Consider the following 7,257-nt stretch of genomic DNA (forward strand, 5'->3'; position numbering starts at 1 on the left):
GCCTTTTCAGGCGGTGCTTTGATACTTACAACTATGGATGGGGAGGATTTTACTCGTCCTGTGAATTCGGATGCAGTCAAGAAATAATTCGCCTAAAATAAAAACAGAATAGCTCGCTAAGTTGAAAACCCGAAAGGGCGGCTTAGGCAAAAATGAGCGTCTCAGTGGATTGAAAACCCGAAAGGGCGGTCTAGGCAAAAGTTAGAGACATGAAAAAAAATGAATATTTGTATCCCGCTAGATCGAGTACCTCGTCCTGGGGCAATCTAGGCAAAAATTAGGGATTTGGCAAGTAACTGCATCCTGACAAGACTTTGTTCTACAATTATCATCCATCAGAGATTCTTGCTCATTCATCATCAACCGAAGCTTCGAATACATCGAATTCAGAATTGGTGGAGAAACGGTCATTATGTTCAATGTAGCCCTTTTCCAATATATATCACCAATTTCAAACTTGTAAAGATCTATGGAGTCTTGCCATTTGCAGACTACCATTCCATCAAATAAATTTGAGCCTGTTATCCAATTGTTTGCACTCTTATTTGTTTCTATTCAACAAATGTTTCACATGCTTTAATTGAGAAAATATCATTGTTTTAAACAATCAAATTTTTTATAAATTGTTTTTAAACAAAGTGAACATTCACAATGACGAAAGGATACTTAAGAGATCCTCAGTGCTCTCCCAAGGGTGGTTTGATCTCCAACAGGTTGATTCTCTAGAATCCCTTTATCCATCAGATAGACTCCCCAGTAGAGTTGCTCATGTGGTGGATGTAGTCTCATTGTAACTCCTATCCCCAGTCGGGTTGACTATTGATTCCTCCCCTGCAGAGATTTTGTTGTTTCCTGGTATCTCTGATCTCCGGCAGATCGTTTGCTCTCTGGTGATTTTGGTTTTCTCTCTTGAGGGGTAGTACCGGATGTTTGCGTGCTTATTCCTGTGAAGCCTGCTTGTGTTAGAAATGTCTGTTTGTCAGCATTCATCATACATAAACCACGCATGTGCGCATACAATTTTCGAACATTTGAATATTCATATTGCATTGTTTGCCATATATCTTTGTTTGTTATCCCTCTGCTAGTGGGTAATACTTTTCCCAAGCAGGTGTCGGTGTCTGGTCCCTCAACGTAGAGTCAGCACATTAAGCAGAAAGTGTTTATCTTTCCTTCCGCATTCCCCACTGAGTTATATCCTCGTGGACGACGGTTGTTTTCGCTTCCTCCCAACACATATATTGGGATGGGTTCCCCTGTTGAGTTATATCCTCACCAGGACAAGTCTTGATTCAATTTGCCTTTTTGGTTTGATCCTAAATTGGCCCCTCGAAGCTGTTTCCTTTGTTTCCTAGCGGTAAATGAATAATTACTCGATAATTAGAAATCATTCATATTATCCCCGGCGGAGTCTGTGGTTTTCTACCCTGATACCGGTAGTTGTAAACCCTATTTTCTCCCCTTTGCAGAGTTAACCTTTGGTTCATCATAATCGATGACGGTTACTTTTCCGTGGTTTCCTACCCAATATCTGGTAGGTGTAATCCCCTCCTTGGTGTTTATCTTCATCCAATATTCGATGTTGATATTCCCTCTTTTGCCTGGATAATTGCCCTGTTTATGCAATTTATCCCCAGTAAGTCATATCTCGTCTACCCTTTGTTGTTGATGACGATTGTTTCTCCCCTGAATTGGTCATCATTATATACCTAATTTCGGTATCCCGATGCCTTTTCTTTTCGGTCGATTTATCCTTTATTAACCCAGTAACCGGTTGTGGATAATCTTTCATGCGAGTATATTATCTACGTTCTGACGGTAATAGATAGTATATCTCATGCACTCTTCGGTCGAAGCCTTTTGTTCTTCCCCAATTGAGTAAGATTCGTTTCCCCTTTGCGGAGTCGAGTATCCATCCTATAATCGAGTTTGCTTTTAGCCCTCTTTTGGATGATGAGTGTCTTGGGAATATTCCCCAACTCACGCCTTGGTTGGTCACCTATTATATGCCCAGTAACCGGTATCCCTGGTGTTCCTCCCTTTCTGCTCCCTATTATGACTTTTGTCTCCTGTGGAGTCAGATTTTCCTGAGTTGAAATATACCTTTTTAGGTCTTCCTCAGATGTTTAGGAGTTTTGATATTTCTCACCCTTATATCGGTCTTAGATATTCATTTCTTCCCGAGTATGTTGTATCTCTGACCCTTATGTCGGTGTTCAGATCACCTTTCTCCGGCTAGAATGACCTTAAATAGGGGCATCTGTAAGACCCCAATTTTGGCCCTAAGATCCCTCATGGCATCATAACATTGCATTGCATAGCCTCGAGGATCATTGAGCATCTTGGTCCCTTGCCTTTGGGTGGGACTCCTTGTGAGTGGTTTGAGATCACCAAGCATGCTTGAATTTTATATCATTGCTTTTCCCATTTTATTTACTAACCAAAAGCACAAAAATATGTCACTAACATCTTTTGTTTGTAGCTTGAGCAATCACAAGGTCAAAAGCTTCTAGGAGGTCATTGGTACAAAGACATGGTCAAGAGGAGGTGAAATCAAGCATGGTAATGGTTCCCAAAGCTCTCATCCATCAAATATGCCTCCCTAGCATCTTAATTCATCATTTTGATCAAAGCAAGTCAAAGGGTTGGAGGTTTGATTCTCAAGGAAACCCTAATTCATCTGTGCACCACAATGCCTTGCTCATGAAGCAACCTCAGCCCATGATCAAATACAATCAAGGGAAGTTCTTTAATTCATCATTTCATGCATATTTGAACTTATTTGAGTGTCCTCAATCATCAATTCGTCTAGATATGAGTCATGGACTTGAGAAGTTGATCAGTCAATTCATCTGACTATTTTGAAATGCATTAAGACCTAACTTTTTATGTGTTAGTCAAATGGAGATGGTTCCAAAAGAAAAACTGTTCTTAAGGACAATATGAGCAACTTTCAGGTTCATCACAATTTGATTTGAAGCTTGGAAAACCATCTGCCATTCCAATACATTATAGGTCATTTTGACTGAAACCCTAATTTTGGGTAAACTTCCCAAGAACATAACTCACTCATCTTTTATGATTTTGAGGTGGGATCAAATGCATTGGAAATATTAATATGTCTACTTCAAATGTTATGTTGAACAAAATTTCAAAATCTCAAAGGAAATACATGTGATAATGCAAGACATTATAGGTCTTTTTGGGTCAAAGGTATTAAAAGTCAAAAAAGTCCAACTTCAAGTGCCCATAACTCTTTCATCAAAAATCCAAATTATGAAAAATTTAAGTCCATTTTGATTGTCTTGAAAAGATCTACAACTTTGATGTTGGAGCTATTTCCATTTGAAGCTCGCATCATCAAAACAGAGGGGCTTGAAAGTTGGCCAATTTTAGAAACCTTGCCTTGACATGTTTTGCACATCACACTTTAAACTCAAATTTCATAAATTTCCACACTCCAAATGAGTTTTTGTCCAACATAACATTTGTTCCTCATACAAGGACCTTTCCAACCATTACCCATATGCCTATGCTTGGATTTTCTAAACGGTACTTTCGAAGAGATGATTGTTTAGGTACAAATGGAGAATTCACTTGAAATCTTATTACATGAGCAATTGCCTTTGCATTTCACACGTCCAATTCCTTCTGGCTGGTGTGCAGAACTCATTTGGCATTGTTTTTGGGCCTTATGTATGATCATGCAAGCCCATGCAATGAAGCTTCACATGCCATGCACACGGATCATTGCACACTCTCCTTGCCATTTCCTCTATAAATAGTGACTTCATTCCCTCCATTTCACACGCCTCATTCAACCTGAAATGCTGCAGAATTCTCTTCCTAACCATCACTAAAGAAGCAATTTTATTTCTCTCAAAAAATTTCAGATCTAGAATTCAGCTTCATCTGGTTGTATTCTCAGATCTAATGCTTCTTGACCTTCATCATACACTTCATTGAACTTCTGTTTTGATAAAGCAAGCAAGGTATCAAGCTCAAGCTACCAGAACTCAAGCACACACTCCAACTGGTATTTTCTTCGATTCTCCTAATCCTTTGACCTATTGGCTCATATTTTGTGTTGGCTGAAGTCCTCTCAATGGAGGCATCATGTTTATGCTTTTAATTTTTTAAATTCATTGAGTTCATGATGAACACCATATTTTTCCATCTCTGATTTCTCACACTATAGAGATCTAGAAGGAAAATGGATGGTATGGGGATGATGTACATCATCCCAGCTTTCTAACGATGTATAGATCGCACGTTTTGATGGAGGTTTGAGTTTCTGCAATTTGGCCGGAATCCTAGAGCTCACCGGAGAAGACGGTGGCTCCGGTGGCTTCATCATCTCTAGTTCGAATCCTGGCCATTGGATCTATTTCCCATATTGAATCTTAGCCATTGTTTGTATTGACTTTCTATTGTTTCACATGTGCACGCATTGACCGTGGATTACCATAGGCGCGCGCTTTAGGAACGTGTGATCTGCCAGCTCAATTAATGAGCTCAGATCCAACGCTCCTCCTTTTTTTGCATTTTATAAATTATGTTTTTATTTTCTTAAATTCCTTTTATTTCAAAAAATCATATCTCTCTCATTTTTAATCCAAAAATTATAGGACCAATTGCATTAGTCTCCAAATAAAATCTAGTTTCTATTTCTGATTTTTAGTTTTTTTTTTATTTGGTCATTTGATATTTTTTGTGAATTTCCTCTTTTCTGGTTATTTTTAATTCATTTTAAATAGCTTTAGATATTCAAAAAATGCAAAAATATTTTCTCAACCTCTTTGAATGATGATAGATCTGTGAAAAATATTCTCATCAATTTTTGAATTTATTTGAGATTTATTTGAGATTTTAGTTCAATTAGGTTATTTTTATTCATTTTTAATTGATTAAAAATAGTTTCTGACTTTTAAAAATGCTGAAATTTTTTGTCAAACTTTGTTTGACCTTGTTGAACTTAGGATAAATCACTTGGACCTTTCAAGGTTGATTTGAAGTGATTTTGAAGTTTGAACTTTCCATTTATTTTAATTCAAGTTTATTTTTTAGTATTAAAAAATGCCCAAAATAGTTTATTCATTTCTTGACTTCCACTCTTCATCTCACTTCTGTTTTTGATTGTTTGACCTTGACTTTCAATGTTATTGGTCAACATATGAGGATTGGTACATGATGTTCCATTTAATGCATTTATATTTCTTTTACCATTTTGTCATTTCCATTTCTCTTATTCATCTCCTTCTTCTTCTTCTTTTCTTTTTGATCAATGAGTTGAAGGTTGATAAGTTAGCATTGATTAGGGAGATTTAACCTTCCTTGATTCAAATCTAATTCATCTTGATCAATTGATCAAGTGAATGGCTTTGCATTAAGGATAGGTTTTCTTTTAAATCATGCAAAAGGCTTAAACCAATACAAGATCAATTTTCTTCTCCTTTTTGGCATGGCAAGTGGTTGGGACTTGGTTCACTAATCAAGACTCCTAACTTGTGTTTGTTGCATACATTATTATTGATCGGCCTCAGATAGTTGTGACTTCTATATAAGTCCAATTACGATTGCTTAACATAGCGCTAAATTTGCCTTATGGCACACTAACTACTACCACTAACTATTGACAATTAATATTTACTTTATGCAATTTAATTTAATGCAATTTACTATTCTTGCACATATTATTCATTTGGTTTTCTCTTTGCTCACTTGAGCACATGTTTATGTTAATGCCATTTGCCTTTTGCTCACTTGAGCACATAATTGTGTATATATTATTTTGCTTGTGTTGAGTTTTGATTGTGGTGAACCAAATGCAAAGAAATGGACTTAGTTTCTAGGACTTTCCCTATGCAAAGAAATGGAGAATTGGACTTAGTTACTAGGACCTTCCTTATGCAAAATTGGAGCAAAAGGATCTTAATGGTGAAGATGGACTAGGAGAACCAAATCTCTAAACTCACTCTTGTCCATTCTTGTTTTACTTCATGGAACTTTTGATGTGTGTGCTTTTGTGCTAGGAGTTTCCATTTGAGCTTAATTGGAGGACCATTGCCATGTTCATCTAGAGAGAGAGATGCAAAATCCATTGGAGGATTCTTAGAAGCATGACCTTGTGTTTGATTGCTTGAAATATTTGCTTTGTGTTTGCTTTGTTCCAAAGGATGGGAGCTACTTGGATCATCAATATGATCTCAAGAGAGGAACTCTTAGTGTGGTTTCATTTCTTATCCCTCACCTTTTTATTTTCCTTAGGACTTAGACCTTCTTCTTCTTCTCTCCACTCTAACCCAAGCCAAAACTTTTTGTGCAAACATTTAACCATTGTTTTCAAACTTTAGAAACCTAAGCCTTATGCTTTTGATTTTCAAACTTTCTCTTTTACAACACTTATTTTGAATTGAATCTTTAAGTCAACTTTGACCATTTTGTATATACTTCTAATTGGTAAATATAACCCATTCAAATGTGCTTTTGTGGTTCCAATGGCCACCTTCTTAATCCATTTTCCATAACCTTTAGCTATTAGGTTTGAGTTATCTTTGTGGTAGATGTAATACATACCTATATCCTTAGTGATGGACAATGAGCCTTCCATGCTTATTATAGGGTTAACCCCTCACTAGCATGTTGAAGCTATCCTCACATGGTGGATTTGTGGTTTGGTTGAGTTTTCTCCCTTTGATAACAAAAGACCTTAAGGCTTTTGGACCAATCAATTCACCAACTCATTTTGAGATTTTTACCCCGAACTACGAGGTTTTGATCCTAATCTTTTTATAAGATGGTATGTAGGCAATGGGTTCATCCATTCAAACACAAAATGTAAATAAACTTGTTTATTCTCTTCTCATCTCTTCAATCATGTTTGCACAAACAAATTTTTCACAAGATAACAACCTTGCAACAAGTATGAAAAGGGCTCCCTAGGAGTACCTAGGATGTTTTGGGTGCCTAACACCTTCCCATTGCATTAGGTTTTGGATAACCAACCCCCTTACCCAGATCTTTATTTTCTTTTACTAGTTTTTGTTAAAACTATTAGGTTTTTATTCGCTTTCTAACCATTCCTTTGGATAAATAGAAGTGCGGTGGCGACTCGACTTGTATGGTTTACCTTGGATTTAGTCAATATCTCTAATGGTAACGAATACCCCGCTACAGCCAAGAATTGGACAAAGGCTCAATTTTATTTGATGGGATGGTAGTCTACAAAAGGCGAGACTCCATAGATCTTTACTAATT

The sequence above is a fragment of the Lathyrus oleraceus genome, chromosome 5, assembly GCF_024323335.1.
Source record: "Lathyrus oleraceus cultivar Zhongwan6 chromosome 5, CAAS_Psat_ZW6_1.0, whole genome shotgun sequence".
NCBI classification, from domain to species: Eukaryota; Viridiplantae; Streptophyta; class Magnoliopsida; order Fabales; family Fabaceae; genus Lathyrus; species Lathyrus oleraceus.